The 14,061-nt window shown below is 30.8% G+C and overlaps 1 long non-coding RNA gene and 1 other non-coding gene across 3 annotated transcripts; both read right to left on the bottom strand.

The window, feature by feature from the left end:
• Window positions 1-662: 662 nt before the first annotated feature.
• LOC111623569 lies at window positions 663-9,537 on the bottom strand. 2 transcript variants are annotated; one of them, XR_002756448.1, is made up of 3 exons: window positions 9,470-9,537; window positions 2,720-2,834; window positions 663-765 (listed from the first exon to the last, which is right to left on the bottom strand). It is a non-coding gene; the product is annotated as an uncharacterized LOC111623569 (long non-coding RNA). The 2 variants fall into 2 exon arrangements; XR_002756447.1 differs by lacking the exon at window positions 9,470-9,537 and adding an exon at window positions 3,811-3,967.
• Window positions 9,538-13,287: 3,750 nt separating this feature from the next.
• Window positions 13,288-13,360, bottom strand: Trnar-acg. The gene has a single exon. It is a non-coding gene; the product is annotated as a tRNA-Arg (tRNA).
• Window positions 13,361-14,061: the final 701 nt, after the last annotated feature.

Here is a 14,061-nt window from a genome sequence, read left to right as displayed (position 1 = left end):
ACATAAACAATGGTGTAAATGCTTTCGTGGGCTTTTTTTATGCACTGGAAAGTGAAAAAAAGACTGTGATTCGCTTTACGGCATACAAAAATGTTCTATTATTCTTCTTTTAAACAATTTGTAACTTAGGAATAATGTTAAAATATTATATAAAGTTACAAATTGTTTTAAAAGAAAAACAATAGAACATTTTTGTATCATAGCATATGCAAATGTAATAAATCTGAATATCGGGATGAATGTAGATGCTTGCTGGGAAAAAATCACACAGCATAAGAGGAATAGAAATGGTTAACGTTCATTATGCTCAGTGATGAGGCTTTATTGTGAAGCTCATCGTTTGAGCGCCGGTCCTCGGGCCTGGGCGCTGTTGGCTATTTTTGTGAATGGTCGCTACCTGCTTGGCACCTGGGCTGGGGGACTTGTCTCCCATTCATTAGGGGTAGTTGTACCGGATGTCCGGTTGGTTTTATCGGTCGGCATTGCTAAACTTTATCCGCACTGAATTTTATGAATATGAAGTTATTGGCAATTGAAGTTAAGGTTTAGTATATCTACGTTATTTGTTTGTCTGCTAAAATAAATCACTCGAAGTCGGATAAGAGAGAGTAGTTTTACTTGATTTTAATCTAGAAATTATTTTATTAATTTTTAAGATTTACAACAAAATCATTTTATCGTTAAATCGCTTATTGTCTAAATTCGGGATTATGTAATCTTTTAATAATTTTTTCCCGTCTTTTTTGGGCATTACGTACGATATTTCTAGAAAAAAAGAAAAGAAAAAACGCGTAAAAACACAAATTAGAAAATATTTTCTAATGTATTTAATACAGTAAAATTAAAATAATTTCAAAAATTAGATCATTAAAAAATTTATTACAAATTTTAGGAAGTAAATTTTTAAAAAATGTAATCTACGACATAGGAAAACAACGAAAATTCAATACAGCTAGACAATATACTGTACGTGGGGAGCAATAACTNATTTTAAAGACGTAAGAGAATCTTCTTAAAATATGTAATTTTTTTGACCTGTTAACAATTGGAGTGATGGAATAATGCAATGCAACACACGAGCAATTTGTCTGGAAGACATTTCTATGGGAAACGGGGCTTTATTTAGATGTTAGACACGCGAAAAAACCCAGAAAACCACGTGCCAGCCCCTGCCAGTCGTAAACCTACTACCATCAATAATTTTAATACAATGTCTAGTTTAAAAACTGCATTTTTAATAGTCACAAAAAATGCCGAAATTCGTTCATAATTTTTCGTCGATGATCAATTCTAATTTATTTAATAAGCTAATAATTTTGATGATTAATTAATTGTCTTAAACGGCTGTTAACTCAATATTAAATAAAATAGATTATTAATAAGATATTTTTATCGACGAACTCAAATTTCTTATCCAAACAAATAATACCCACCTAAGTACTGTACCTAAAAAAATCAGAGACGATTATTTAATAAACAGTTTCAGTAGATCAATAGATACATTTGATCCTATTAAAATAAATAAGTTATATATCACTGAATGATTTATGAAAATTATATTTGATATAACAAATGTTTTAGGTAAAGTTTATGTATATAAACGTGAAAGTCTACGGCAATTGTTAGGTCTAGCCATCCCTCATAAATCTTCCTGTAGTCATGCATTGATACATGTACTGTACCTTGAGCGTGTTCATTACCAACCAGGCATGTATCCAATCATAAATATATTCTGAACATTTAACTTCAAAAATATAATTGAAATAAATAAATAAACGTATTACGACAATTAGTTTGAATATTTTCTCACGAAATTCTTCTAAATAATTGGAAATTAGCATTTATTTAAGATTAAAGAGCATATTTGCCAATGAAATATTATAATTATATGTTCTACTTCTAGCATTATATTATTTCATTATTTAAGTTTAAAAGCCCAAAAACACAAAACTTTTCTGTCTGTTAAGCAAATCCTTACCGTCTATCATATAACATGTCTCTTTAAATTACCGATAGATGTTAAAATATTCTATTAAATACTCAATATTTATTGAATAAAATAATAATAATAATAATATGACAATACAGGTATAGTTTAAACATTTATAAACACTATTTTAAGGCCGATATGTTCTTATAAACACAGCTATAGGTATATGAAAATTTAGTATTGATCTACAAGTGATTTACTGTAAAGTATCAGTATAAATGCCAAGGTCGGACAGGGCTTTTTTTTAATGACACTTTTATTTATTATATCCGCCGCCAATTACCATTTCAAGACTACAGTATATTACAGGCTCAAAAATGAACTATACCAATGGGCCCTAAGCTATAATATTAATATATAACAAGCCTGTATAAAATAATGATGCGAGGCCCTAAAGTGTAGTTTGTATAACTTACTCCACGTTAAAATCTGGACCCATATAAACGAGATATTCGTTAAACAATCGATTTGTTTGGCAATTACATCTGTACTGTACTTCTTTTTAATACAGTATATTGTAAACTGTAAAGATGCAAATTATAATAATATCCATTATATAAAATGACTAATGACCATATGATTTTATTTATTATATATTATAAACATTCAAGAGAGACCTTGGTGAAATTATTAGCCCAATTAATCTATTATTAATCCTATTTAAAATCTATTAAATATTATTAATTTCGGGTTAATTATTTTTAATTAATATTTCAAGAGTAAACTCACCTCGACGTTCTTAAACTGGGTTCACGTCTAACTCCACTTTAAATGTTCCGTTTTGTTTCTCGACTTGTGACGTCAGTCTTTTCTGATTGGTTCATATCTGATTTATTGTTTATATCTAGAAAGATATTGAATTACTTATTGTAGATACAAATTCGAATGGTTTTACACTTAACTCATTTACAAAATACCGATTTAATTTATACTTTTAAAACACATAGAATTAAATGTTACTAAATTAATTAATTTTTGATTTTTCATTAAATATATATATATAAATTGATTTATTTAAAGGGATGCGGTAACGCAACACGTGGGCGATTTGCCAAGGGGAAGTGCCTCCGGGGAGCCAGTTACTCATAGAAGGACTTTCTATGGGTAACTGGCCCCCATTTGAGTGCTTTAGACACGTAAATAAAACCTGGAAAATTGCACGAGGCCAGCCCATTGTTGAGGTGCGAACCCGTGACTTCAACAACCAGTGTTTGGTGATTTTTATACGTTGAGCCTACAAATTATTCATTTATCAATTCAGATTAACACTTTCTAAAAAGTCATAAATTCAATGCTTCTAACTCAAATATATAGGCTATATATAGGAATTCCTATAAAATATTATTTGAAAAATGTAAATGATCTAGTTAGATAATAAATTCAATGCTAATTATCAAACTGATAAGAGATTTCATAGGTTAGATGTAGTTATTCTAATAATGATAATAAAAAGGTTGATTAAACTTTTTTTTAAAATTTAATAGAATTAAGTTTTTTATTAATTCGATTATTTATTTATCTTATATACCGGTCAAGTTAAAGTATTTAGGGGGTTGTTGAAACCCGAGAGATTGTTTCACCCCAAGAGAATTTGACCTTATCTTCATAAAATACGAAATGTATTTATAAAAAAATTGATAATGGAATCAATTACTGACTAAAATAATCCATAAATTATACTTAGATTACACAAAAGGATTACAAAGGGAGCTTTAAAATCAACCATAAAACAATACAATGAAAAATAAGTAGAAAAAGAAAGGTTTAAAATGATTAAATTTAGGATTATTTTTTAAAAAATTATTTATATGTTGACTTACAAATTGGTTATATCGCATTAGAAGACGTATAAAATGGTTCTTTTTTCAAATTTTATTCTATTTTTGAGGGTTAAAAACAGGAGAAATCCAGGACGTACAGTACAGTCACTCGATCAACTAATTCTTTATTAATTCAGATAGAAAAAAATTGCCTAAATGAATTAATTATGATTTAAAATAAAAATTAATTGAATTAATTAATCGATAGAAAGGAAGCTTTTGAATGTTTTTAAAAATATTTTGGAATTTGAATATTTTCTCATTGGATGATCTTTAAATTAATATTTGTTTGTTTAAGTGTTTAAAAAGCTGCATTTTATTTAATAATGAGTTAAACTTTGACAAAAGATTATTTTTATATTCAGCTCGACTTTTACTTCTAAACATAAAATAAGCTCATTTCATTCTTTAAAAAATATGAAAATTTTAACAATTGTTTGTAATTTTTAACAATTGTACAATTAAATCTTTTTTAATTAAAACTATTATAAAGTTGAACTTCCAATAATAACCACGGCGAAATATTGAGCAAAAATTCATACAAAATAATCTCCAAAAGCCACTCCCAATAACGGCCATTTTTTTATGTTTCCGTCAGAGGTTTGACTGTAATAAAAAAAAATGTAATAAATAATTATAAAATAAGGTATAATGTAATAAATAATTATAAAATAAGGTATAATGTAATATAATTTTTTTAAATATTTAATTTACATTTAGATTTATATTAAAAGTGAAGAATATTCGCGAATTATAATTTACAAATTATATATTTTAAGTAATTAATTTTTTAAATTTTTTTATGATTATTCAGTAATAAATATTTCTATACAACTACAATTTATTAGTTGTATAAAATTTGATTTTAGAAATTGGTTTTATCAATACAGACAAATTCTTTAACTCAATATTCTTCCGCTAATAACTTCTTTCTGATGGAAATTCTGAGAAATTAATTATCTGAGAAGTGANAACGATTGTAAACGTTTCAGAAAATTGATCAAATTGAAAATAGTTCGTTTGATTTTCGGCAATTCTCTTCAGCGGTAGGTGTTATATAACAATTACTATGGTTATTGAAATATTGGATGTAAATGGGATTTGCTTGCAAAACCTCCGCTGACGAAGTCGCGGGTAACAGCTAGTTAGTTATATTTGTGAACAGAGCTGCTCTTCCGTTTACAAATAGAAAATTGTTTTAAATAATGTTTTAAAGAACAATTCATCAAAAGTCTTTTAAAATTTCATTCATAAATGACGAAGCGCGCAAAATATTTGCCACTTTTTTAATTCGTCACTCATATTATTTATTAACTTAAGCAACGCAACACTTGGGCCATCTGCCTAGGGGAATGCCTTCCGGGAGATCTTTTTAAGGATAACTGCCCCCTATTGAGGTGTTACAGAGGTGGAGAAAACCCGGAAAACTCCACGTAGCCAGCCCGTCCTCGAACCCACTACCAAACTCTGTGTTCGAGGAATGGAACCGCTTGGTCACTGGTGGGCCTATTCATCACTCATTTTATTCCGAAGCTTTTTATTTTCCTTTCCTTTCTTCCACATACTCATCGTGAGTTTGTTAACATTCGAAACGGGAGCGGATGGGATCCTATATATCCCAGAAAGGCCGTGAAAAAAATTTTGAGGTTTTTCGATCGCTCGGATTCGATTCCATATCCCCCATAGCACTAGAGTTCTGTCTTAACCGCCTCGGTCATCCAGCCATTTATCTCAAAGTTAATACAGTAGTAATTTATAGATTCCTTTATACTGTATATAATTCTTCTGTATACCGCCCATTTAATTTTAACTCTTTTCACCCTACATTCACTATGAGCGGCTCCGGCCATCCTGTATAACTCTTATTCTACGTTAGTTTTATCATGACATAAAGTAGACCAAAATGACACAAGAAAGAATTTATTTAGAACACAGTATATATATAGCCTACATATATATAGGTGCTAGCACTTAATAACAATGCATATATTTTATATGTTATTGTAAATATTCGCACAACGATCATAATTATAATAGACTCACAATACTCTAGTATTGTGCAAGCAGAGCATGAAAAATACATTAGTTATATTGTGTATATATTTATAATAAAAATCTGTTTATAAGAACTTATTCCATTTATGGTAAGTGTATGGTTATAGTACTGTAAAAGTTTTAACAGCTCAACTATGTAACAGAGGTTAAATTAACCGGGCCACTACTGTAAATTGAGCTTATTAAAGCTCAATCTAGTGGCCCGGGTAATTTAACCTCTGCTACATACAACAGCTGTTAAAACTTTTTCCATATTTACTTCTAGAAAGTATTATCCATATCTATATTCCAGTTATACATCTAATTACTCAAACATTTATCTAAATAATTTGAACACGATATAATTTAAGGTATAAGCAATTAGAAAGAAAAGCATTGTGAAGACTCACAGAACCCGTCTTGAAAAAGAGTGAAGAAAAGAGCATCTAACGTTTTAAAACAGTCCCATTCAATTAATTCAGTTAAATTATATTATTTTATATTGGAATACCAATCAGGTTGCAATTGAGTTATAATTGTTAACAAGAAAAACATTCGAGAAATGATATATTTAATTTTCTAAACAGTTAACTTACTTTAATCATATTTTATTGTCCATTATGTAGTATATAAAGTAATGAATTAATAATTTATCAAAAACTATTGAACTATTTTAATAAATTTTAAGTCTCGATTGATAAATAATTCATTACGAGGTAAATTATTTAATTTTCTTACTATATCGTCTCTTTTTTTTCATTTAATTATTATTAATACTTTAATGCTTTAATAATAATGAAGGGTATAAACGATAATTTTTTATGATCAAGACTTAAATATCTTAGAAGCAGAAGTTTAAAATTATTATACTCGACGTTACAAAATTACGATTATAATGCAAACATTTAGTTATAAATTCTGGTCAATGAAACGTTTGATTTCAGGTGACATCCATTAATTAATTACATATATAGTTTGTGAGCCCTGTGAGCCACTTTTGGCTCCCTTCTTTCCTGTTGTGTACTTTACGCGACCCACTCCCTCTTTAAACTGTACACAATTAATGGACGACCCTTTATTTAAAATACAATTTGAAATGGAATTATTGTTTTAGCAATATATTATTAACAACAGATTAGAGTTATCAACAATAGAATCACAATACGATCTTATAAAGTGTAGCCATAACCAGTATCAAAACTAGTTTTGTATTTTTGAATGGTAGATATATTATCTTTAGGAAACGTTTACTGGGTGAATATATTAATAATAACTGTTTACATTAAACTTTGAATCGGATAAGACAAATTAAAATTTTACCTTCGTAACAATTGATCTCATTTTACTTTTCAATCAAATCCATAAAGTATGGTGAAGAGTAGGCTTTTAAATGATCTATGTATTGTTAATGACAATATACTTTGTTTTTAATTAAGGATGCAATAAAAAAACTTAGATAAATACAAAAAAGTCGAATTGTATATCTGTTACCGCTAAAGCTCGAAAGTCGTTAATGTGTACGTTACCTAGCTAATCTGCAGATTAACTAGGGTAATCCGTTAAAGTTGCGAAAACTGTTCCATTTCTCAAATTACCTAGATAATGTGCAGAGTATCTAGGTAATCCGCACATTACCTACTAGGCACTCGGTAAAGTGAAAATAAGATCTTTGCTACAAATAAATGTACTACAAATAGGTGTGCTTGTCGCAAAAACCAATTGCTATGAAATTCAAAGTGTCACCAATCTTTAGAGTGCACTAATAAGTAAGCATAATTGGTTAATGTTACCTATGGTGAGTAAAATGGCGGCTCGTCTCTGATTCCAGCAAAGAGAAGAAAGGAAACAGTGGGGACGCACGTTCAAACCTAACCTAAGCTATTCTAATAATTTGGTTGGTAATAATTATGGTAATTTATTAGAATAGGTTAGGTTAGAACGTGCGTCCTCACTGTTTCATTTCTTCTGTTTGCTGGAATCAGAGACGAGCCGCCATTTTACTCACCATAGGTAACATTAACTGCACAATTATATCATGCGATCACCAGAAAAAGTATGATAACTTTATTATTTTTCGTCTCCGGTCCAAAAGTAGGGTATCGTTGAAGTCGTCTCGGTCCCCTCAGTTCAGATAGATACTCAAAGTCCCGAAATTCCATAGGTGATTATCTATATAATAATTTTCCTAATTGTATTAATATTTGAAACCGTTTGATTTTTTGTATGTGTTTTAATTGGTTGATGATTGATTCTATCAACTAATTTGTCGATTGTTTGATTGTATTAACTTGATTCTTTAGATATCGAAAATTAAATAAAGAACATTATGTTAATTTAAACGTACAGAAACGTTGCTATTATTCCACCAAAGATCTTATTTTCACTTTACCGAGTGCCTAGTAGGTAATTTGCGGATTACCTAGATACTCTGCACATTATCTAGGTAATTTGAGAAATAGAAGAATTTTAGCAACTTTAACGGATTACCCTAGTTAATCTGCAGATTAGCTAGGTAATGTACAGTACACATTAACGACTTACGAATTCTTTCGCTTTTGTATTGGTAAGTGCTGCATCGGAAAATTACCCAAAGAATTTCTTTTTTGACAAGACACAAGAATTCGATACGAAAATTTAAGAAGATTGCACCAATTTAGAAACTTTGAAAAACACTACTGGCCTAATTTAATAAATTAAATTAAAATATTTAATCTTTTAATCATTGTGTAATGTATCTTATTATGATAAAAATCAACATTAAAGAAATCAATGATAAAATATTAGCAGAAAAAACAACTAAAAAATAAATTGTACTTAATTTTATAAACATTTAAAACAAGTAATGAATGAAACGAATAGCGTTAATATTGCACATTATTATTATTATTATTAATACAAAGTTGTAATAATCCATTTGAAATAATCAAAATTTATGTGTAAATATTTTCAAGCAACTTTAATTGATTCTCAAAACTCCGTTATTTCCGATACTAAATTATTGCATGGTTAACAGGAAATGTTAGCAAACCATTCGAATGTTGTACTTTGGATGTTGTCTTCGATAAATTTCAAAGCTCTATTGTCAATAAAAAGTCGAAATATTGTAAAACATTGTTTTAATAGAATATTATTTAGCGTAATAAATATTTTTTAAAATAAACTAAAGAATATTCTCGTTTTCAATTACAGAATATCCTAGTATTAAAGCGCGTGCTTGTCGCTCCGAGGGTCCTAGATTCAAATTTTGAGAAATTTTCACAAATGATTTAAGCCCTGATCTGTCAGGTTGGTTAGTTGGTGATTGGTTTGATGGTATAAGGCAACGCAATGCAACGTATGGACGATGAGCCAAGGAGGGATGCCTCCCGGGAAGACTTTTAGAAACTGGCTTCTATTTAGGTGTTAAACACGTGAAGAAAACCCGAAAAACTCCACGTGACCAAGTCGTTGATCAGGTGCGATCAGCGGTATTTATTTATCCACTCGATAATTGGTGGGGTTTAAGGGCATCCTGTACTAAAAGTTAAGAGATGTAAAACCAAAAACCACGAAAAAATATAATATTGTATATATAAAATGAGTATAACAGTAACAAAGTTAGGATATATCGGGTCTCATTTCTTACCATCCAATCAATCGCGTGGCCGAACCCATTACAGGCATGATAAAAAAATAAAACTTTTTAATGTTTACAGACTGAAAAGAAATTTAAAAAGTCATCAGGTATAAGTTTCTAAAATATAGAATTTTTCAAACTTATACGATACATTAATATATAAATTACTTACATAATAAAAAAAAAGGTGTAAAAATTAGTTTCCAGTAAAGTGATAAATTAAAATTAAAAACTGTATCCAATGTTACAGCAGATAATTAACAAAAATAAAATATTCTTTTGCTCCTTTTTCGTTACGTATTAAACATAATCGGCTTAACAAAAGAGAATAGTTCGTGAGAATAAAATAAAACAGTAATTATGCTATACTAATTATGAGTCATCAGTCTGTATCAAGGCGATTGCTTCGACTCATTTCGATCACATTTCCTGTAGATACGCGATATTTACTTCCCCGTTTACTTCCTTTATTTATTCTGAATCGTCCATTGTACTAGAAATAATTAAAATATAAATGATTGAATCTGTATTCATCATTAAAACATATAAAACAAAAAATTTCTACGTATTCTCCTCCAAAATTACGTAACTCGTATCCTCGATCAATTGCTTAACTGTACTAAAAAAATAATACACAGCTTTTGTGAATAAATTATAAAATTATGTAAATATAAATATGAATGGACTGTATGATTAAGAAATAGATTTAATTTTAATTGGATTTCTATTTTGTTTGCTAAATTATAAATGTATTAATTTAAAAAAAAATTAATAATGGGACGGTTTCGGTTTTGTTTTCGTTTTGTAGTAAGAAGAAAGTAAAATGATAAAAAAATATATATTCATTGAACTATTGCTTTACGCAATCTTTCCTTATTGTCACATCTTACATCCAGTTGAGTAATGTACTTAGATAAAACGATTTCCTGGATGTCCAAGTAGATAAAGTTGTAAATATAGATATTGCTCCATTTCTTTATTTCAAAAATGATAAAAATTAGTTTATAAATATTGTATAAATTTGTATAACTTGTTGTGGCTCTAATCTATAACATATAACAGGCCTTTCTCTTCTATTGTGAAAAATGTAAGGCTGTAAATTGCAGCTTCTTTAACTTATGTACAAACTCTGTCCGATTATAATATCATATTTTTACATTTCTAATATAAATCAATGTTTCAATCTATAAAACGGCTATTTAATGCTTATCTCGGAATAATAATAATAATAATATAAAAATGTTAATAACGCAATAAAAAAATCCAGCAACGAGTTGCGTTACTTTCCCGGCAATAACATTTAAAACTACGCGTGGCGTCATCTGTTATGATATTTTATGTAAAAAACTTTTGATATTTTATTATTGTAGTTATTATAAAATGGCAAAAAGGTTCATTTTGAGGTTAGGGGTGAGTTTTGTAAAAAATTGTAAATGCTAATAACGAGTAAAATCGTCGTTATTTCCGACCCTATTTGACATATGACACACCATCCCTTCTATTTTCCCACCCATAGACCTTTAACCATCAAAATTTAATAGCATCAACGCCCCTAATACATAAACTTTACTGAAAATTTCGACAAAAGACATAGGAGTTATTAAGCTTCAAACTGAATAAACAAAATCGTTCCCCCCACACAAATATCTATACTTAGAGAAAAATCCCCCAACGTTTCTTTGTTTTCATTTTTCGAAGTTTTAAGGTTCCCTGCGTCCAAAAATGTAAAAATCTTGGTTGGTTATTTTTGAGCGATTGCCATACTTTTCTTCTGTTATATATAACAGCCGGGAAAGTAAAAGGTATCTGATTAATAAGACAAGATAACTTTTTATGCGTGTAAATTCTCATGAGTTTAAAATTAATAAAACATGAACGGAACTGGATTGTATTGACAGAAGAAGGCAGCGTAATACATGTGCAATCTGCCACGGTGAGATGCTTTCCCGGAATACGGGAAACTGGCCTCTATTTAAGTGTTAGACACACGAAGGAAACACGGAAAACTGCACGTGCCACCCATTGGTGAGGCGCGAGCCCGCGACCAACTACTGTGTGTAAAGTGGTTTTTATCAACTCGGCCACTGTTGAAATACGAACTGATTACGATTTCGCAAATATATGGTATCAGCACGAGATGTGATATCAGTATCGTGTATTCTCAGCGGTAGCAAAAGTATGTAACCATATGAGCATATTGTTAAATCGAGATAAGGCAGTCTTTTACATAAAACTAATTATATAATTGGACTTTTAGTTACATCTCTAATACATTAAAAATTATATATTCCTTCACATCCGAAGTCAAAAACACAGTACAGTATTTAATAACATCTCTGAGGTAATCGGCGGCCTAAGAAGGTCAATGAATGAGAAACCGCGTAATATGCGTGAGAGTAGAGTTGTATCGTTCGATTGTCTAACTAATATTCCTGTGGAAATCCAAGGACTTGATGACTTGGAATGGAGTGTAAAGGAGAGGATCCATAAATATTCAGGAAATATCCGCGTTGTTTGACTTCCTCAATTACAGAACTAAAAGGGATGATAGGGCCTTTCCATAAACCTGTAATTCAATTCTAACACCCTTTGAACACTCGGCAATATCGTATCTCCGAGTGCTATTTAAAAAAGAGTTGAGAGTATTAATAGAATATTATTTAAAGGCCGGGATTATTGAGGCAAGCTCATCTGAATGGAACTCTCAGATACATATCGTGGAAAAGACTACGGGGGAGATAAGAATGACCTTAGACCTCCGTCGCATCAACGAGGTAATCGTTCCCCGTTATCTCGTGTTGACGAAATTATGAGTAAATTTCATGGAAGTAAGTACTTTTCCGTGTTAGACCTCATCTTGTTTTCAGATTATGCTCAATCCTTCTGTGCGTCATCTATACGCCTTTTCGACTCCTTGGGGAAAGTATCAGATGTGTCGCGAACCCAAAAAACAAAGAATAGTGGATGCTTTTTTCAATATGTGATGTCCAAACTCCTGGGGCAATTAACTAGAATTAATTGCTGTGTTCCAGGATGATGTTCTCTTTTCAAAATCTTTAGACCAGCATTTCGTGCTCCTCGATAGAGTTATTGTATCGAGATTCTCCATAATGCTAACCTAAAATTGCATCCGAGAAAAAATAGGTTTGTAGTCAAAGAAGTGCGTTATTTGGGGCATATCCTTGGGAGTATCCCTTCATTAGTCATGAAGGGATACTCCCGGATCCGGACAATGTGCGCGCCATACGTGAAGTTACACCTCCCGTAATATTAAAGGTGTACGCAGTTTTTTTTTTTGGGGAATGGTCGGTTTCTTTCGCAACTTCATCCCTAGTTTTTCGGATATAGCCCTACCTTTGACCAATTTAACTAAAAAGAAAAGTGTATTTAAATGGGATAACCAACGTCAAGAAAGCTTTGAGAAATTTAAAGTATTACTAACAAACCCTCCTTTGTTAAAACCTGATTTTACAACCCCCTTTCATTTATATACTGATGTCTCGAACAATTGCGCAGGATCGGTTCTGGAACAGGTGAAGAAAATAGGGTTTTTCCCGTAGGATACTTCAATGAAAAATTTAATGGACCGACATATCAGGTCGGATCGTCAGGATTCTATCCCGGGTCCCTCAGAGCGGTAGGTTGCCTCTTTACTTATTTGCTTTGCTTCCGAACATCGGCAGAGTCAGTCGTAACCTTTTCTAGCGAATAGTAAGAAATAAGAATGTACGATTGTTTCCGAACTTTAGCCATTTATGCAATTAAATAAGATATTCGACTATATTTAAAATAATACACAAATTGAAAGTAAAAGAAATAAAAGTAGCCGAGCCAGCCAGGATTCGAACCTGGAATCTTCTGATCCGTAGTCAGACGCGTTATCCGTTGCGCCACTGGCCCGCTTATAACAATTACGTTTTCATACTTAAGTTGACGGTACTAGCGGACACGCAGAAGAATATTTAAAATTGCTTCAGATATAACGACCATTTCACAGAATGACAAACTGTATTCCGAGAATAATTCAGACAAATTAAGATAATGTACAGTACGACGAGTATTCGTTTGCCGAAATTAACTAGGGGCAGAATCGAGAATTTTTGTGGCATTATCTCGCCATTTCATATCTATATATATAAAAATGAATGTATGTCTGTGTGTCTGTGTGTCTGTCCTATGTCCTTCATGCATTACCACACCGTTTATCCGATTGCCGTGAAACTTTGGGAAGTTGTTTAATATACTCCAGCGAAGGTTTATGGCATAGTACGATTGCCATGAAACTTTGGAAAGTTTTTTAATTCACTCCCGCAAAATACATTTATCGTACGATAGATGGCGCGCGTTTACACGAGCATTCGAGCAGTGTGTTCGATCAATTTCAAATTGTGAAGACCATTTCCCCCTTTCAAAAAATATCTCGATATATGCATTTGTTATTTACGATATTTGTAATAATTTTTGTTTAATCACTTTATTTCAACTTTTTTTTTGCTAATTATGTATTCGCTCGAACTTCGTTAAAACCTTAACTGTACCCCGAACAACAACCGAAGTTGTAGGAAGAAATTCGCGTATTTTACCGATCTAGGTATCCCCCC

The sequence above is a fragment of the Centruroides sculpturatus genome, unplaced genomic scaffold (assembly GCF_000671375.1).
Source record: "Centruroides sculpturatus isolate CEXI.00-Female unplaced genomic scaffold, Cexi_2.0 scaffold16, whole genome shotgun sequence".
NCBI classification, from domain to species: Eukaryota; Metazoa; Arthropoda; class Arachnida; order Scorpiones; family Buthidae; genus Centruroides; species Centruroides sculpturatus.
Note: the sequence above shows the minus strand (reverse complement) of the source record. Positions and strands in the feature narration are given on the sequence as shown.